Raw genomic sequence first — 18,588 nt, forward strand, 5'->3', positions numbered from 1 at the left:
TCCTACCTCAGCCTCCCGAGTAGCTGGGACTACAGGCGCCCGCCACCACACCCGGCTTATTTTTTAAGAGAGACAGGGTTTCACCGTGTTAGCCAGGATGGTCTCGATCTCCTGACCTCGTGATCCGCCCACCTTGGCCTCCCAAAGTGCTGGGATTACAGGCATGAGCCACCGCGCCCAGCTATACCACATTTTCTCTATCCACTTGTTGGTTGACAGGCATTTGGGGTGGTTCCATATTTTTGCAGTTGCGCATTGTGCTTCTATAAACATGAATGTGAAAGTATCTTCTTCATATAATGACTTCTTTTCCCAGTAGTGGGATTGCTGGACCAAATGGCAGTTCTGCTTTTAGTTATTTAAGGAATCTCCACACTGTTTTCCATAGTGGTTGTATTAGTTTACATTCCCACCAACAGTGTAAAAGTGTTCCCTTTTCAGCACATCCACACCAACATCTATTAGTTTTGGATCTTTTGATTATGGCCATTCTTGCAGGAGTGAGGTGGTATCTCATTGTGGTTTTGATTTGCATTGCCCTGATAATTAGTGATGTTGAGTATTTTTCCATATGCTTGTTGGCCATTTGTATATCTTCTTTTGAGAATTGTTCATTCACGTTCTTAGCCCACTTTTTGATGGGATTTTTTTTTTTTTTCTCGCTGAGTTCTTATAGATTCTGGATATTAGTCCTCTGTTGGATGTATAGATTGTGAAGATTTTCTCCCACTCTGCGGGTTGTCTGCTAACGGTGCTGATTGTTTCTTTTGCTGTGCAGAAGCTTTTTAAGTTTAAGTCCCATATATCTTTGTTTTTGTTGCATTTGCTTTGGGGTTCTTGGTCATGAAGTCTTTGCCTAAGCCAATGTCTAGAAGGGTTTTTCCAATGTTATCTTCTAAAATCTCTTTGGTTTCAAGCCTTAGATTTAAGTCTTTGGTCCATCTTGAGTTGATTTTTGTATAAGATGAGAGATGAGGATCTAGTTTCCTTCTCTACATGTGGCTTGCCAATTATCCCAGTACCATTTGTTGAATAGGGTGTTCTTTTTCTGCTTTAAGTTTTTGTTTGCTTTGTCAAAGATCAGTTGTCTGCAAGTATTTGGTTTTATTTCTTGGTTCTCTATTCTGTTCCATTGGTCTATGTGCCTATTTTTATACCACTACCATGCTGTTTGGGTGACTATGGCCTTACAGTATAGTTTGGAATCAGGTAATAGGTTGCCTCCAGATTTGTTCTTTTTGCTTAGTCTTGCTTAGGCTATGCAGGCTCTTTTTTGATTGCATGTGAATTTTAGGATTTTTTTTCTAGTTCTGTGAAGAATAATGGTGGTATTTTGATGGGAATTGCATTGAATTTGTAGATTGCTTTTGGCAGTATGGTCATTTTCACAATATCGATTCTACTCATCCATGTAGCTCAGGTACTTTGGAGTGGGGGATATGTCTAAAGGAGTCTAGCTAAGATGAGGCTCCTGTCTTCAGGAAGTGGGCAATCTATTTAGAAAGGCCTGGGTCTGTGGATTATACATATGTTACCTTGTATTGTGAGTAAAGGGCAAAAAAAAAAAAAAAAAAAAAGTGATGCTAGAAACAGATTGTAGAAATTTGAAGGGTCAGGTTGGGACATTCTGCCCACAGCTGGGCAGGGTTGGACCTAGTGATGGACCAAGAAATTATCTTGGTTTAGGTAGTTGTGAAAAGCTTGACAGAAGAGAAAGGAATTGAGCTTTGCTTTGAGTGATTAGTAGGGTTTAGGTAAAAAGGAAAAAGAGAGACATGTCATAAGCTACAACCCATTCTGGTTGCCAGTGAGAAAAGTTAACCCTGCTCATTTGTTCAGGATGGGGGCGGTGAGGGCTGGGTTTATTACTTGGCGCTGTCGGTGGCTAACTTCTGACAGGCCTGAGTCATTTTCAGGGTACTCAGGAGTAAATACTGTGATAGGGGTCTCAGAGGCCAGGCCATGCAGATACATAAGCCTGGTGCCAAGATGTAGTGTGTATCTGTTTCTCTATCAAAATTTTTCTACTTTGGTATTTCATTCAAAACAAGGAGAGAAAAGTCAAATCTTTTTCCTTTTCCCTTTTCTGATGGCTATGACTGAATTTTTTTTTTCATGAACGATTCTTGTGTTCTTATTTAAAAGAAGAATTTGGCATATGGCAGACCTCCTCAAGCTATCTTTAGTTGGTTGTGGGGTGTAAGTGATTAAGAATGCAGCTGTACTTGCTACCAGCACATGCTTTTAAGGAGATTGCTAAGCAGACAGGCCTGGTTAGAAGTTTAGAATAGCCTCTTGGAAACAAAGATCTAATTTTTCAAGTGCATGGTATACAAGAGTCCCTCCCTTCAGGACTGAAGCACTGAGGGCTGTTTGCATCAGAGCAGGGTGACTTATTTGTTTAAAATGGCAGCCACCCTTGGCTCTGGGGAGGCGGCCATGCTTCACTTGGAGGAGACAGGGGAAGCTGGCTTCACTTCACTTTGTATAGTTTGGCTTCACTGCTCCTTTGGAATAAAAAAATTCTTTACTTCTCTAGTATGTCCCAGGACAAACCCATCTCTGTCCTGTTGCTCAGTTATACTACAGTGCTGGTTCCATAGTCTTCAAAGCTTGGAACTCCCTCTTGCCTTTGCTCCAAAAATTTGTTCTTTCACTCAGCAAATATTTACCAAGTTTCTGCTATATGCAGGACCGTGTGGAGAACTCAAAGATGAATCAGACATGGGGCCTGTCCACAAATGTTGTCAGTCAAGTGTAGGACATAGGGCAAGCACACGGGAGCTTTTGCTGTTGTGTCCAAGAATAGCATGATGCGCCGTAGGTATTTGGTGGGGGAAGGAAATTAGTGGGTGGGTTTCAAGTAAACCCACGTGGAGAAGGTGACATTTGAGTTGAGCCTTGAAGGACAGGTTTATCTGTGCAGAGAGGGAAGTTTTAGGCAGAGATATAGCACAAAAGTTAGAAAACAAAACCAAAACGGGTGGAAAAGAGGAAGTGATCAACCTTTAACTGCATTGCCATGCCCTTGACTGAGGCCTCACCCACATTATCCCATCTAATCCTCCTCATAAGAAAACTTTTTTCCTCGCAAGAAAACTAAGGCCTGCAGCATTAAAATAACTTGCCCGAGAAAGGCTCATAAGTGGTTAGAGTGGAGATTTGAACCCAAGACAGTTCAATTCCAGATTTGAACTGAGCAGGCTTTAGCCAAAGCAAAAGATATTTGAAGAAAAAAAGGAGTAATTTGAAGAGATAAAGTTTAGGGAAAAAAAGTGACTTGAGGCAGATGGAAAAAAGGACCCTGAGTCCTGAGCTAATTACTCTGTAAGCAGCAGGGAGCAATTGAAGGTTTTTAATGGAGTGTGACGTGGCCACAGCAGGACTTCCAGCAGTAACTGCAAAAATATTTGATATTTGAGTTCATTACTGTATGCTGGACACTATCCCAGGTGCCCGATACCCCTAACCTGTTTTAATTCTCATAACTGCCCTATGAGATAGGTGCTGTTGATGCCCACTTCTACCCATGAGGAAACCGAGTACACATTTAGAGACCTTAAATGACTTTTTAGAAGTGGATCGTATATGATGTGCAAGATGAATTGAGGTCAGAGGCAGAGGTAAGTCAAGACACTACAGGAAGCCATGAGAGACAGGTGATGCGGGGTGTGGTAGAAAGGAATGGATGAGTGTGAGGGAGTTGGGGTTCAGCTGAATGGATGAGTGTGAGGGAGCTGGGGTTCAGTTGGGGCAGAGGCTTCTAACTTCCACTGCGTAGGGTACTGCAGTGGTAAGAACCCTGGAGAGAAGGGGAAGGGGGGAAGTCCTCTTCTTTTTCAACCCCACACACAGACTTGAAGGTCAGGTTGGGACACTCTGCCCATTCAGCTGGGGCTGAAGACAGGTATCAGGGCTGGACCTAGTGATAGACAAAATCCGTGGAGGGTTAACGTTGGTAAGGGAAGAGTGTGTGGAGGCCAGGAGCTGGGGCCACGGAGCGAGAAGTGCTGGAGATCGTGGAACACTTAGATCCGAGGCCCAGTGGAATGACAGGGGTCAGGCAGGGACACGGGGATGAACAATCAGTGGGCTGGATACCTCGGGAGGAGTTACCTTGGGTGATGGAGAAGTACACCCAAGGTTACTGGGGATGGCAAATCCTGGCCACCGGACATCTCTTGTACCCTTGCTACTAGAATCAACCCCAACCCACAGCAGTCTTCTATTTTCCTCGGTCAGAAAATAGATAAAAATCACTACAATTAGCATACATTTGCCTAAGAAAAAGACAGAAGTAGCATAATGTGAAAATGCAGTTGTTGTTGTTTTATTTTCTCTTCATATAAAAATGAAAAAGCCTTTTAGCCAGCACTTGAATATCTAGTCCTTTGCATTCAACCCTCCCTGCGCCTCACTGTGATCGGAAGCGGACTTCAGTGTCCCGGGAAATAGAAATAGTAAGCAAAACCCCTCGTGGCTCCTAGCAATCTTAGTACCGTAGCAGAAAAGCAAGGAGGCCTGGGACTGAGGTGCACACACAGGGGACAAAGCCCTGTCCTGATGGGTGTTTGTAAGCACCAGGGAGGGGGCAGGGCACGTGTTTGTTCTTCTCTAAGTTCCAGTGGGTCCGATGAATGTTGGATCTAGCGTCTGTGAAACCTGTTGTCATAAAGTATGTGTTCCTCACTTAGATTTGACCCAGAGGCCTTTCTCATTCTCAGTTTTTGTGTTCATTGAGGCTGCTTTTAAATGGAAGGTCCATTAAGCCCTTGTTCCTGTCCATTCACAGCTGCCTCTATCCGAGTGGTCTGTGCAGGGCGCCAGCAGCCACCCTGATGGAGGGCAGGTCTCTAAAAGCAGCATCCTTTGCCAGGCACCTGAGAATTTTAAAAGTGAGGATGCATCTGTGGCATCATCTTCCTAAACCAAATGATGTATAATTGCATAGTTGTTGAACTGTGTGGTTGGTCTATTTCTAGCAGATTAGCTACCTGAGAGGAAATGAGAATTTAAATTGTTTGCTGGACTTTTAAAAATTTACATATGAGGGAGACATCTCATCCAGAGATGCATTGGGCACAGGGAAAGCTTTTTTTTTCAAGTAGCAGCTGCTATTCATTGACATGTTACAATTTTCCTGCCTTAGTATTTCACACGTCCTTATACTCCTCATAACATTTTTTGCTTGTGTAGTTTTAGCCCCATTTCAGAAATGAGGAACCCAGGTTCAGAAGGTTTAGAAGCTTGCTCAAGACCCCCCAGCTATTAGGTGCCAGAGCTGCAACTGGAATGCAGCTTTGACTCCATTGTGGGTTTCTGTTCCATTATCAAGAGTAGCCTGACAGTTGGCAATAACAATGACTGAATGAATGAATAAATGAATTCTCCAAAGAAAATAGTTCATGTTTCCCTAGTATGAGGGAATACTTGAGATAGTTGTTTTGAGAAGGGGGCCACAGACCAGGAGACACCAATAAGTCTTTCTCATTTCTGGTAAATCGCTTTATAATGACCGTTATTATAAAGTGTAAAAACAACAACAACAAAAAATAATAGGCGCAGTGGTTCACACCTATAATCCTAGCACTTTGGGAGGCAGAGGCGGGTGGATCATTTGAGGTCAGGAGTTCGAGACCAGCCTGGCCAACATGATGAAACCCTGTCTCTACTAAAAACACAAAAATTAGCCGGGCGGTAGTGGCACGTGTCTGTGTAGTCACAGCTACTCGGGAGGCTGAGGCAGGAGAATCACTTGAACCCGGGAGGTGAAGGTTGCAGTGAGCCGAGATTGTGCCACTGCACTCCAGCCTGGGAGACAGAGCCAGACTCCATCTCAAAAAAAAGAAAAAAAAAAAAAAAGCCTTAATGATTAATCACTAAACAGGTATTGCATAAAATAGCAATTTTCAGCTCTGGATTTTGGGGAAGGGAGTAGAGGTTGGAAATGTAGGTGGAGGGTCAGCCTGGGGAGAGATGCCACATTCGCAACATTGGGTTTTTTACAATAGTACTGCATCTATCTCTGTGCAGGAGTCTAAAAGTGGTTGGAAGCTACATTTAGGATTATTTAAAATAACATACTGCCTTATTTTTATCTCTGTAGCAACAACTTTTTATAAGAAAAATAGCTAGTTCCATGATCTTTTGCCTTTTGAAAAGGAGAGATCTATTTTAAACTCTTTGCAGGCTCCTCGAAGTTCCTTTTCTTGCTGTTGAGTAGCAGGTAGAATCTCTAGTTCATGGAGGTCTGACGGATCCATGGTCCCGTGCTGGTCCATGTGCTGCCCTCTGCTTCCATCCCTCATCCTTGCCACTCTCAACAGTCTTCCCCGACAACCCTTAGGAAGACAAGGGCTTGGAGGAGGGGGAGGACTGAGTGTCCCTGGCATGTTCTGATTAATCCTATTCATTGTCAAGTACAGCTTTTTAATGAGCTGATTCATTACTGAGAGTAGGTCTCATGCAAATCCCTAGTTTGTATCCTGCGGATTTAATTTCTAACAATTTCCTCATTTCAACACAACTCCATTGTACCATGGGCTTTGTGATTTTGTTCTAATATAGAGCTTGACCTCACATTTTAAGACTATAAGATGAATACTAAAAAAACGAAATCCTTAAAATAAAAAATAAACTAGAAGAACATGTAGGTGGATATTCAACTCCTCTCTAAAGGAAGAAGGGTTGTCCACACATAAAAGTTTTGGAAGAGACTGGGTTTAGTGGCTCACGCCTGTAATCTTAGCACTTTGGGAGGCTGAGGTAGGAGGATCACTTGAGCCCAAGAGTTCGAGACCAGCCTGGGCAACATAATGATACCCTGTCTCTACAAAAATTAAAATTAGCCAGGCATGGTAGTGCACACCTGTTGTCACCTGTGGTTGGGAGGCTGAGTGGGAGGATCGCTTGAGCCCAGAAGGTTGAGGCTTCAGGGAGCCATGATTGCACCACTGCACTCCAGTGTAGGTGACAGAGCAAGACCCTGTCTCCAAAAAAAAAAAAAAAAAAAAGAAATTCTGGAAGAAATGACAGAGGAAATCACTGATAAATTTCGAAACATAAGTTTGTGCAATATCAGAGACAAATTTAACAAATATATAAAATTTGCCTCCATTAAGAGTTAATATAAAACTATGAAGAGTTCAGGAGATTATAAAAAGAGACAGACAACCAGGAGAAAACAGATAACTTAATACTTTTTAAAAAACACCAGGCTAACAAAAAAGAAATATATAGTTGACTAAATAAATATAGTACAATATATTTAACCCTACAAATTTAAACTAATGCAATGAAAACATAATAGCAGCTTTTCAACTGTTATTATTACCAAAAAGAAAAATATTTTAAAATGCTATTGTGGTTTTGGTGAGGGAACATTTTTCATGCACTGTTGTTTGAGAGTAGAATTTAGTGCACCCTTTCTGGAAAGCAGTTTGGTAACCTGTAATACTTCTTTTAAAAAAAAAATTCATCCTCTTGTCTAAAAATTTCTCCTCTAGAAACTTAAAGATAATAGTCAAGTGAAAACACATTTATGGGCAGTGTTTAAAGTTTTGTGAGTGAAACTGTTGATAAGAACCTATTAAAATGGTTAAGCCACCTGGAACATTCTATTGATATATTATGCAGCCTTGGAAAATAGTACTTTTAAGGAATGTTAATAAGATGGGCAATACAAAACTGAATGAAAATCCAATACAGAATTCTGCCTACATAACATGATCCAAATTTTGCCTAAAGTTTGCCTAAAACGTGCATAGCAAAAGAATTTCGGGAACTACACCAGAATGTTAGCATGGGTCCATCATTTCTGAGCTGTGGTGTTACTGGCATGACTCTTGTTTTTCTTGTTTATTCTTTTATGTTATATTAAGGTGACCACCTGTTCCCGTTGGCCTGGTACTGCCCTGGTTTTAGCACTGGAAGTCCTACTCTGGACAATTAATGATTCGTGTGTGTGTGTGTACACATTAAGGTGAGGTTGTGCCCATTTGAAAGGAAGGGCCAAAGATAAAGTGACAAGCTCATGGGGCCTGTGTGGTAGTCAGGCAGTAGATTTTTTTTTTTTTTTTTGAGATGGAGTCTCGCTCTGTCACCCAGGCTGGAGTGCAGTGGCATGAACCTGGCTCACTGCAGCCTCTGCCTCCCAGGCTCAAGCGATTCTCCCACCTCACCCGCCCAAGTAGCTGGGACTACAGGCATGCACCCCCACACCCAGCTAATTTTATTTTGCATTTTTTATAGAGACGGGGTTTTACATGTTGCCTAGGCTGGTCTCAAACTCCTGAGCTCAAGTGATCCACTGCCTCGGCCTCCCAAAGTGCTGGGATTACAGGCATGAGCCACTGTGCTTGGCCCAGGGAGTAGATTTTCTGATGATAAAATTAATGTGACTTGTTCTAGAAAATACAGGAAAAGAGTAAATGTGCAAAGACTTAAATAGCATTTACATGTAGCCCACAGTGCTCTAAATGCTTTTGGTGGTTCACACTTTAATCATCATAACCCTATGAAGTAGATACTGTTGTTGCATCCCCATTTACAGAGGCATAGAGAGATGGAGTAATTCACCCATAGCCACACAGCCCTTGACAGAATCTGGATTTGAACTCAGGCAGTTCGGATCCAGAGTCTGGGCCATTGACCACCTCCTGCATCTCTGTAGATCCCCGACTCCAGCCTCTCCTCTTGCTGCCTCTCTCAACAGTAACGATGCTGTTACTCCCCACGCCAAACCTCTGGGCTGGCCAGGCTCACTCCAGCCCCACAGTCATTGCCAGGACTGCCTTTGACCTTACACAGAGGAAACATCTTCCACCTGTCGGGAGGGAGCCGGGGCGGGGATTTCCATGGCAGAGTTACTGTTCTCTGGTGATAGAGTTCTTTCAGTTTTGCTACATGGTCTTGTGGCAAAGGACTGGGTGCAGGTGCAGCCTTGGTTATTTCTGGAAACACTTCTCCTTTTCTTTTATTTTGCCAGGTCTGGCTCATCAGTCACCTTCCTCTCAGAAAGGTGATTTTGGCTCCTCTGCCCAGACCATCAAACATTTCTGTAGGTGTCACAAGCTTCCGTGAGGGTTCTGGTCTCTGCGAATTGCAGGAAGAATCCAAACATAGGAAAGGGGTGATGTGTATCAGGGTGTCCATCCTCAGCTTTGCTCCACAAAGACCCTCACACTTGCACATTGTTTTGTTAACAGTATTATCTCCGAGTAGTGGGTTTATTGTTTTTGCTTACCTGTTTTAAACACTTCTTCAACAAACTTGCTTTACTTTCCATTTTTTAAAAATGTATTTCAATTTTTTATTAATAATGCCATTTTACTCCTGCAAAATTTCTCACTCCTTCAAAGTCTGTGTATGGCAAAGATCTTCCTAACCATCATTCAAGTTAGAGCAACTCCATTTCTGTATCAAAAAGAAATACCTTTAGTTATTGTCTGAACTTGTCAGAATTTCTGAGAACGATGCCAGAAATTCTGGTTAATTGTTTGTTTTGTCACATTAATTGAACAATGAGAGGGCACCAGCGTTCCTCACTCATGAGGTAGAAGCACCACATCTACATTTCTTTTTAGCTATGGGTGATGTTTTTGCTTTTAAATCTTAGATATCTGTTAATAAACAAATAACACAACAAAGTTTGGGGTACTTCCTTGTGGGGACTGGGATGCTTAAGCTAAAACAAAGTTTAAATTTGGACTGTGTGTCTTATGTTTCGCAGAATCTATATGTTTCTCAAAAGTGGGTGTCACCCTCCTTCCTCCCCCAACACACCCTTCAGGGGTAAGAGAAGTAATGTAGAAAAATTAACTGTTTCTCCACTGTAAAAGTAGGGTGTCTTTAGAATGTTTCGTGTTCAAAGGAAAGATTGTGCTTCTCCCAAGGCAAGGTGTTCCCTTAAAAAAAAAAAAAAAAAAAAAAAAAAAAAAAAAAAAAAGGTTGAGCATGTCTTTGTATTGCTGTCTCTGGAAGAGGAAATGAGGCATCTCTTGGGGTGAGAACAAGGGAGAATTGAACTCTCTGGCCTGGCCAGATGGATTCCTCACACTGGCACAGAGCTGTGAAGGGAAGGGCCTTTCATCCTCCAGAGGAAAGAGGGCTGGGGTCTCAGAGGCCAGAGCATAGGGACAGGCAGGAGTCCTGCAGCCCTGATGCCTGCCCCTCCCAATACAGAATCTCTGCCCTGACCCCCACCTGTTGAACCTTTCAAATCCCAGTGACTCGCCAGCTTTCTCTGTGGATATTGGCTGAATTGGTGGCTTGTGTGGCTGCCTGGGAGAGCAATTTACCCCTGAGCCAAGGAGGGGGTGGGCTACAGTGAGATGGAGAAAGACCATTTTAATTAAAGAATAGGGCCTTTATAATATGAAACCACATGCTCAGGGTTTGGGTTTTGCTTTGGGTACCTAGGAAACATCCGTGAACACAACAGTAGTGTTTTTAGTTGGGGGGTGTGTGTGTGTGTGTGTGTGTGCCTGTTTTGGGGAAAAATTGCTTTTCACCACCCCCCTCCTGCTTTTGGTCCTTTGTCTGCCCTGGAAGAATCACTGGAGGGGACTGAGGGACTTCCTGCCCAATTGATAACAGCCCCTAAGAGCACATGGTGAACCCTGCAGTAGGAGACCAGGACATCTCCCAGCCACCCTCACTGTACTCACTATACTCTTATGGGCTCAAGAAGTCACTGAAAATGGAGCCGTAAGCCCATGGGCCTTGGCTAATTTTTCAAGGCCCAGGATCAAGTAGGAGCAGGTACTTTAGCTGGGAGCCAGGCACTGGGCAGGCAGGGCGGCCCTGCCCACATGCCGCCTAGGGCTGGCATGACCTCACCGTCATTTGTTGGGCACTGATAATGTCTTTGGCCCGGCCCCTAATAGGAGACACGCGATCTTTACCTTGAGGGCTTATATTCAGAGTTTCATAAGCACTGGATTCACTCAGGTTGAACTTTCTTTTCCCCATACACGCTTTATTAAAATAAGTGAACACAGCGTGTGGGTGAGGCGCTGGCCCAGCTCTGTGCGGCTGTGTGATGTGCTGAAGCTGAAGACGCGAGCTGCATGGCTGCATCGTGGTGGCTTTTAGAAATTCGTTCTCCGCTGGGCGTGGTGGCTCATGCCTGTAATCCCAGCACTTTGGGAGGCCGAGGCAGATCACTTGAGGTCAGGAGTTCGAGACCAACCTGGCCAACATGGTGAAACCCTGTCTCTACTGAAAATACAAAAATTAGCCGGACATGGTGGTGCACATCTGTAATCCCAGCTACTTGGGAGGCTGAGGCAGGAGAATCGCTTGAATGTGGGAGGCGGAGATTGCAGTGAACTGAGATCATGCCACTGCACTCCAGCCTGGGCAACAGAGCCAAACTCTCAAAAAAAAAAAGAAAAAGAAAAGAATTTGCTTTCCCTAGGTTTTCAGTGTGTATACATTTCCTTTCATATACATGTATATATATTATATGTTTATGGTAAATCGGCATTTTTAGTTTCATAGTCTTTAGATCTAAATTGGAAATGCATTTATATATTTAAATTTTTAAATTTGTTTTAACCAAACTCTATAGTATCTTCACTCTGGAGTTAGTATGCACACAAATACCTAACCTTTCCAATGTAGGCCCTAGTTACTTCCAAAATAATTTAGAAGTGTTTACAGATATGTTTTGATGATTTTGCTATGATTTTTCATTTATTGGTATCAGAATTGAATATATTTAGCTGTTGCTCTCTGCTAAGTAAACTGAGACCTAGGTGTGCTTACCATTGTTTTCTGTGAAAACCAGCTGATCTGTGTTACAAATGACTGTTTTAGCTATGGAAACAAGACACCTCTGTGAATAGGATTCCTTGTGTGGTGGGCATCACTAGAGAGCAATGACTGTATTCCTTAAAGAGAAAGTGTGAGAGCGGCAGTACAGACCAAGGCAGAGGTGGCTGAGGAGATTGTTCCGGTCAGCAATGTAGAATTCCTGCCCCTGTGTTCTGTGACCCCAACAGAGGGAGCCAGCACCCACTGTGCACCTCCCACACAGCCCACACCGCACAAGGCATTTAGACAGTGCCTTAAATTCACTCCATCAATACTGTGAGAGCCCCACCGGCTTCCCCTTTGGAGTTTTAGACGTTTATGGTATTCACTGAATACTTTACGTTGAAGTGTTTTTCTGTAACATTACAAACAGGTTCAACTTAAAAAAAAAAAGCTCTTAGCCATATGTAGAAAACTGTTCGTCCGTGTGAGTTCTGGGTGAAGTGTGGTGGGAAAGCTGGGTCTCTAAAGTAGACATTCTTATTTTTTGTTTTGTTGTTTTTTTAAATTATACTTTAAGTTTTAGGGTACATGTGCACAACGTGCAGGTTTGTTACAAAAGTAGACGTTATTTTTAAAAGATGCTTTTATGCCCAAGACTTCTGAAACACAGAGTGCTCTGAATATACAGAATGACAGCTGAAGAGCCCAAACCTGAAATTTCCTTCCTTATATAGATAGTCCGAGCTTTACTTGATCTCTCTTCCCCTATAAAAATGGAAGCCATACTGTAAGGATGAAGATGATGTATATTTGTCAAATTCATGATTGCATTATGAGCTTACTAAGTTTGCAGCACTGTTCTGGGTCTTGCATAATCAGAAGTGATCTTACATTCTTAAGGGGGAGATACACAATATGCATAGAAGCATGTAAACAAAAAGAGTACAGATGGTACCAATGCCATGAGAGGTACGATAGAGAGGACGTGACCTGGCCCTTACCTAGTGAATACTTGTCTCCATAATTGTTAGGTGCTGCTACTACTATTGTGGTTGCTGAATGCCCTGCTGGGGTAAGAAGTTCCCTTGATTAAATCTGGTGAAGACCTTCTGATACCAGTGCCTTTTTTTTTTTTTTTTTTTTTTTTTGAGACAGAGTCTCACTCTTGTCGCCCAGGCTGGAGTGCAATGGCACAATCTCGGCTCACTGCAACCTCCATCTCCCGGGTTCAAGCAATTCTCCTGCCTCAGCCTCCCGAGTAGCTAGGATTATAGGCACCCGCTACCACGCCCGGCTAATTTTTGTATTTTTAGTAGAGATGAGGTTTCACCCTGTTGGCCAGGCTGGTCTCAAACTCCTGACCTCAGGCGATCCTCCCACCCCCGCTTCCCAAAGTGCTGGGATTACAGGCGTGAGCCACCGCACCCGGCCAGTCCTGTGCTTTCTGATACAATATCATCACCCTTCTTTGCCTCACCATCTCCCATGGGCATGATCAGTTAACAATTGCTGGAAAAATCAACTTTACCTGAACATTTAGGAAGCTATTTGGGATGTCCAGTGTTTTTCTTCCTCTTGAAAAACACTAACGCAGGTCTGCATTTATTAGGGGGAGTGGTGATCATCATATGTCTCTTCTGCTGCTTTGCTCTAAAGGAACTCAAGAGCCCATAAGCATTTTCCCTGAAAAGGTCATCGTTTCCAAAGAAATGAGAGCTCATTTAAAGTTTCTAGGTACGAAAATCCTAGGTTCTTGCCCTTCTCCTTCCACTTCTTGGTGGCAGTGGGTAGGGAATCAAACATCAGATGACCTTCTTCCTCTCTGGTTTCTCCCCACCACTGTATCAGACCAGGAAGGTGAAAGAGGGTCATGCTGACTCTCCTAACTCCCATCCCTCTGCCACGCCTCCCCTCCACTGCTGCACTGGCATGGTTACCTGTGAAGCAACTGCCAAAGACAACATGGGCAGCCTTTGTGTCTGGGTAGCCCAGTTCACAATGGCGGTTAATGGAAGTTCCTGTTCAGACGCCCTCCAACTCCCCAGAGGGCGTGGGCATCTCCTCTTATGTAAAGGGGAAATCTTAGGAAATTTTTAATTTTTCCTTTAATCAGTCAGCAAGGTCATAAGAGGCTTTATAAGTATTCATTAGAAGTGGAAAGCAGGCTGGGCGTGGTGGCTCACACCTGCAATGCCAGCATTTTGGGAAGCCAAAGCAGGTGGATCACCTGAGGTCAGGAGTTTGAGACCAGCCTGGCAAACATGGTGAAACCCCATCTCTACTAAAAATACAAAAATTAGCCAGGTGTGGTGGTGCGCCTGTAGTCCCAGCTACTCAGGGAGGCTGAGACAGGAGAATTGCTTGAACCTGGGAGGCAGAGGTTGCAGTGAGCCGAGATGGTGCCACTGCACTCCAGCCTGGGTGACAGAGCAAGAGTCCGTCTCAAAAAAAAAAAAAAAAAAAAAAAAAAAAGAAGTGGAAAGCAAAATTTCTAGTGAACATGCCATAGAAATTTATAGCAGATCTACTGTGTGTCAAGTTTTGTTCTGAACAGGTGGAGAGGAGGGCACAGAAATGAACAGGCAATGAACAAGGAGCCTGGAACTCTTGGTGAATCGAGGTGTGCATGAGAGACAGGCAAATGAATAAGCATACTGTAAATCAAGGCCAGAGAGTGCCTCTGAATGGGGACGGGACAGGGTGGAAACCGATCTTCTTGTCTTGAAGTCTTCCTTGAGGGAAAGGATGAGTTTCACTGGAGTGAGGAAGAGGTAAGGAGGGCTTTTCTCCGTGGGGGTAGCATCTGCCTTCTGGCGTTGGTCTAAGGGAGGTGTGGGGAAGGGGCTGGCCTCACGGGCCTGCACCCTATGCTACCACACCAGCTTGCTCTCAAAAGGGCCCCACACTTGGTTTAATGCTCTGCTGTTGCTGCCTTGAAATTCTTACTAAGTTTTGAACTAATTATTATTTAGTTAATAAATAACAAATTATTTTCATTTTGTACCAGGCCCTGCAAATCATGCAGCTGGTCCTGCCTATGGAGATGGGACTGTAAAAGTAGATTTGGCTGGATTGTGAAGAGCTTTGCCCGTCAAGCTTGGGAACATCTGACTTTATTCCATAAGCAGTAGGGAGCCATGGAAAGTATGCTGACAGGGTTGGGAGAAAGGAGCACTGGAGGCTGTGAGACCAGGGAGGCCAGCAGTCCACCGAGGGAGGCTGATAACACCACGCTGGGACAGACACCGAGAGCTGCAGTTCCCACACCTGGTGGAGATAGGCCGGCTCTGGGCACTGGGAAGGAGGCCGAGAGGGGCCGTTGCAGGTGGCTGAGGCTTCTAGCTGAGCTGCAGATCCCGCACATCAAGAATGCAGGAGAAAGAAGTCCCTCAGCCAGTGGCAGCGAGGCAGATGTTTTGCAGGAGTGGGGCAAGGCTCTTTCCAGAAAGACCCGGAAATCTCTGGTGGGACAGCTTGTAGAAACATGCACTGCAGCTGCTCAGCTACAGCAAATGACCTGCAGATCAAGGTTTTTGTCAGTATCGAGAGCTTCACTAGAACAAATATTCATCCAAAAATAAACTTCCCATTCTTCCTGTTTTTATAACTTGCCTATTTCCTCTGAGTTTGAGGCTGGGCTCCAGTTCCATGGGTTATTAATCTTCAGAGGATCAAGACCTCTATAGAAGTATTTCCTGTACATGTTTATCTACCCAGCCCTAAATTATATTCTCCAAATGATAAGAGAACTTTTCCATACTGGTGTGTCAGACTCCTCCTTAGGGAGATTTCGATTAGGCACCACAGCCAGTAAGGCTAAACCAGAAAGCCTTATCTCAGAACATAGGGAACCCACGTAACGGTGGGGAGCGGCCTTTGGTGGGTTTTGATGGGCACTCAGCCTCCCTCCTCCATGTGAAAGGTAGCTTCTTTCTGGCCAGAGTTCTAAGGACATAAAGTAATAGTTGAAGAGGGCCCTATTTGAGGATATTTTAAATTCCCTGTTGAATACCACAGGGGATATTAGCTAAAGAAATTCTGCTCCTTTGAAGAGCTCAAAATACCCCTCATTGGACCATCACTTGTTCTTACAGCATCTTCCAACTAGAAACAGGGCCCCGGCCTCACAGACAAGGGAACTAGAGTGAACTTGGTGCTCATGACAGCACAGAGCAAGAGGGAAAAGCTCTGTTGAAGCTTGGGCCGAGTTCAGACCTGATAGACAAGTATGGTTAAGCAGGCGTGGGCGCTTTACTCATCGGCCCGGTCCACCTGCCTCTGGAGCCCTTCCTTGCTCTCCTACTTTTTGTGCTTACAAACGCCAAGCTAGCATGCCGGTGGTATTTTTAAAACGTAAGCCTTCTTGTATGACTCTTGCAGAGAGGCGGTGGTGACCGGGCTGCGTGGGTGGCGGCTTGTGCCGCAGCGGAACTTGGAGAAAGGCCAGCTGCCTTTTACTGAGGCCTTCCGAGGTGGGGCTGGGATGCCACATTTTTCAAACACACCACCGCAAGGCAGCACCCCTCCCCCTTAGAGATCCAGGTGACTCCACTGAGAATTACTGCGCCACACCGTGGCTTCTAGACCCACACTGTCAAGTATGTAGTCCTCGCTACCTGGGCTGTTGAACCTGGAAATGAGGCTTGTACGAACTGACTAAAAGTGCAAAATACACATTGGATTTTGAAGCCTTATTACAAAAAAAAAAAAAAAGAATGTGAAGTATCTCATTAAAGATTATTTTATTTTGGTTACTGTGGAAACAAATATTTTAGATATCTTGGTTTCTGTCAACTATGTTATAATTAATGACACCTGCTTTTTAATTACTCTTTAAATGTGACTACTAGAAAATTTTAAACTGTGTATGTGGCTCAGTTTCCATTTCTATGGGACAGTACCGCTAGTCTGTGCTGTGAGTTCAGCTGCCAGTTGTGGCTTTGAAACCAGTACATTCCCAGAGGCTCCTCTCCTTAGTGGTCTGGCTGAGGGGGGGTTACCCAGCCCTAACCCTAGACTGCCTAGGGTAGTGGGTGGGACAGCCTGCTTCCAGGCAAAAAGTTAATAATTTAATAAGCAGCAGCAAGAATTTCTAAAAATCCTTTCCAAAGCACCCCCCCTGGCTTTTTTTTCTTCTTCTTCTTCTTAGCCTTCTTCCTGGACCAGCCTTCTTCCTGGAAATCTTTTTTTAAATGCAGAACGCTTCCCTTCTGTCCCACATGGGACCTGTGGAGGTGATGGTGTCCAGAGGGGCTATTGTTTTATTTTATTTTCTTGTTTAAATTGTTCTTTTGCCCACAGGTCAGGCTGCTCCAGTAGCTGCCTTTTAACCCTTCCTCTGCAGGACCATCTCAGAAACCACCCAGCAAAGACTGGGAAGCCACTCTTTTAGACCAGTTCCCCCTCCCTTCTCCCTTTGGAGTGGTTACTCAAGTGCAGACATATATTGGGAAAACACAAGGTGGATGTGAAACCAAGGAAACTCCTGCTTTGAGAAGTACAGAAGTGCAGACCCACAACCAACCTCCTAATGTCAAGCTGGCATTTTAGGAAAAAGGTGTGTGTGGTGGGGGGAATTCCACTGGTGTCTGAAAGCCCCCAAGTAATTCCCTGTTGCAAGGAGGAGTCTCATGTTGACTTCAGAGGTCCAGGCAGAACCTGTTGAATTGCACAGTTCCCATTTGCTAGAGGATATTACACAGTGAGATCTCTCTGCTCAGGGACCGGGGCTGAGGGCTTCTGTCATCAGCCAGTGGAACGGCCCTGCACCGAAGCACCTCCCTGCTTTTGCCACATTTTGCCCACCCTGCTGTCCGTCATGTACTGAACCTTTGCTGGAATAATTGCCATAGGTGTCAACATGTATTAAGGGCTTGCTGTATGAAGGTAATATGCAAAGTGCCTTTTGCTATGTGCAGCTAACTAGCATAACAAACCCCAAGATGCCCCAGAGGAGATACTCTTGTTTCCCTGTTTTGCAGATAGAGAAACTGCAGGTTAGAGAGATGAAATAAGTTGACCAAGCTAGAAATTGGTGGGCAGGGAACACAACTTGGGCCATGCTGCTTTAGAGCTGCCGAGTGTTTAACTGTTAAGGTGTCATTCTGCACTGCCTAGACCAGCCCATGTATGTTACCGTTCCATTCTGCATGAGCATTTGTCTATTATCAAGACATCTGCTGGTGCAGGCTGGGACACAACACCAAGGGAGGGTTAAATTCTGGGTTGCCAAACCAGCTGAGCTACGAGTTGAGGAGCACTGAGCGCCTCTGAGCTTTGCTGGGCTAACTTGGTGAGGTTTGGAAATGAGCAAAGGGGTAAGAAAGAGCCACGTGTCTGGAGTCAGGCTGCCTATTTGGTTTGACCTCTCAATGGCTTCATAGGTTGGGCTACTCCTTCTCTGGGCAGCAGTTTCCCCAGTTCTAAAATGGGGATCCTAAGAGCGCCTTCCTCAGAGAACTGCAATGAGAATTAAAGAGGACACATAAAGGCAAAGTGTACTTGGCATGTCAATGTCATTAATATCATTAATGCCATTTAATGCTCTTTGATGGAGCATAATCTATATAACATGTAATAGAAGATATAATCATGTGGCTTGAATTTTTTGTTGTTTTAAGGCAAACACTTCAGAGCATGTACCTTTGCATCTGAACACATACGTCTGTATTTGAATGTTGTATCTTTCAAAGCCATGACCTCACCTCAGGAGACTCCTCTCTCAACTTGATCTCACAGCCATTTGCTGGAAACATTTTCAGAAGCCTTTGTGGAACTCTTTTCAGAAGAAAAAAAGAGAGAAAGTGGGGGCCATACTTGGCACTAGTA

At 44.2% G+C, this 18,588-nt stretch overlaps 1 protein-coding gene across 6 annotated transcripts in view; it reads left to right on the top strand.

Moving 5' to 3' along the window:
- The window catches only part of SPRED2 (sprouty related EVH1 domain containing 2), a 124,787-nt gene that overhangs the window by 35,514 nt on the left and 70,685 nt on the right, over positions 1 to 18,588 (top strand). Inside the window, exons 2-3 of one of the 6 annotated variants that reach the window (XM_024354394.3) lie at positions 14,300 to 17,317; positions 18,381 to 18,585. The exons of 3 other annotated variants lie outside the window; for them this stretch is intronic. The gene's annotated coding sequence lies outside the window, so the exon portion shown is untranslated. Of the gene's footprint in view, positions 1 to 14,299; positions 18,586 to 18,588 lie in introns of all 6 variants that reach the window. 2 more of the 6 variants (XM_024354393.3, XM_016948652.4) reach the window with 2 other exon arrangements.

Source organism: Pan troglodytes, chromosome 12 (assembly GCF_028858775.2).
Source record: "Pan troglodytes isolate AG18354 chromosome 12, NHGRI_mPanTro3-v2.0_pri, whole genome shotgun sequence".
NCBI lineage: Eukaryota > Metazoa > Chordata > Mammalia > Primates > Hominidae > Pan > Pan troglodytes.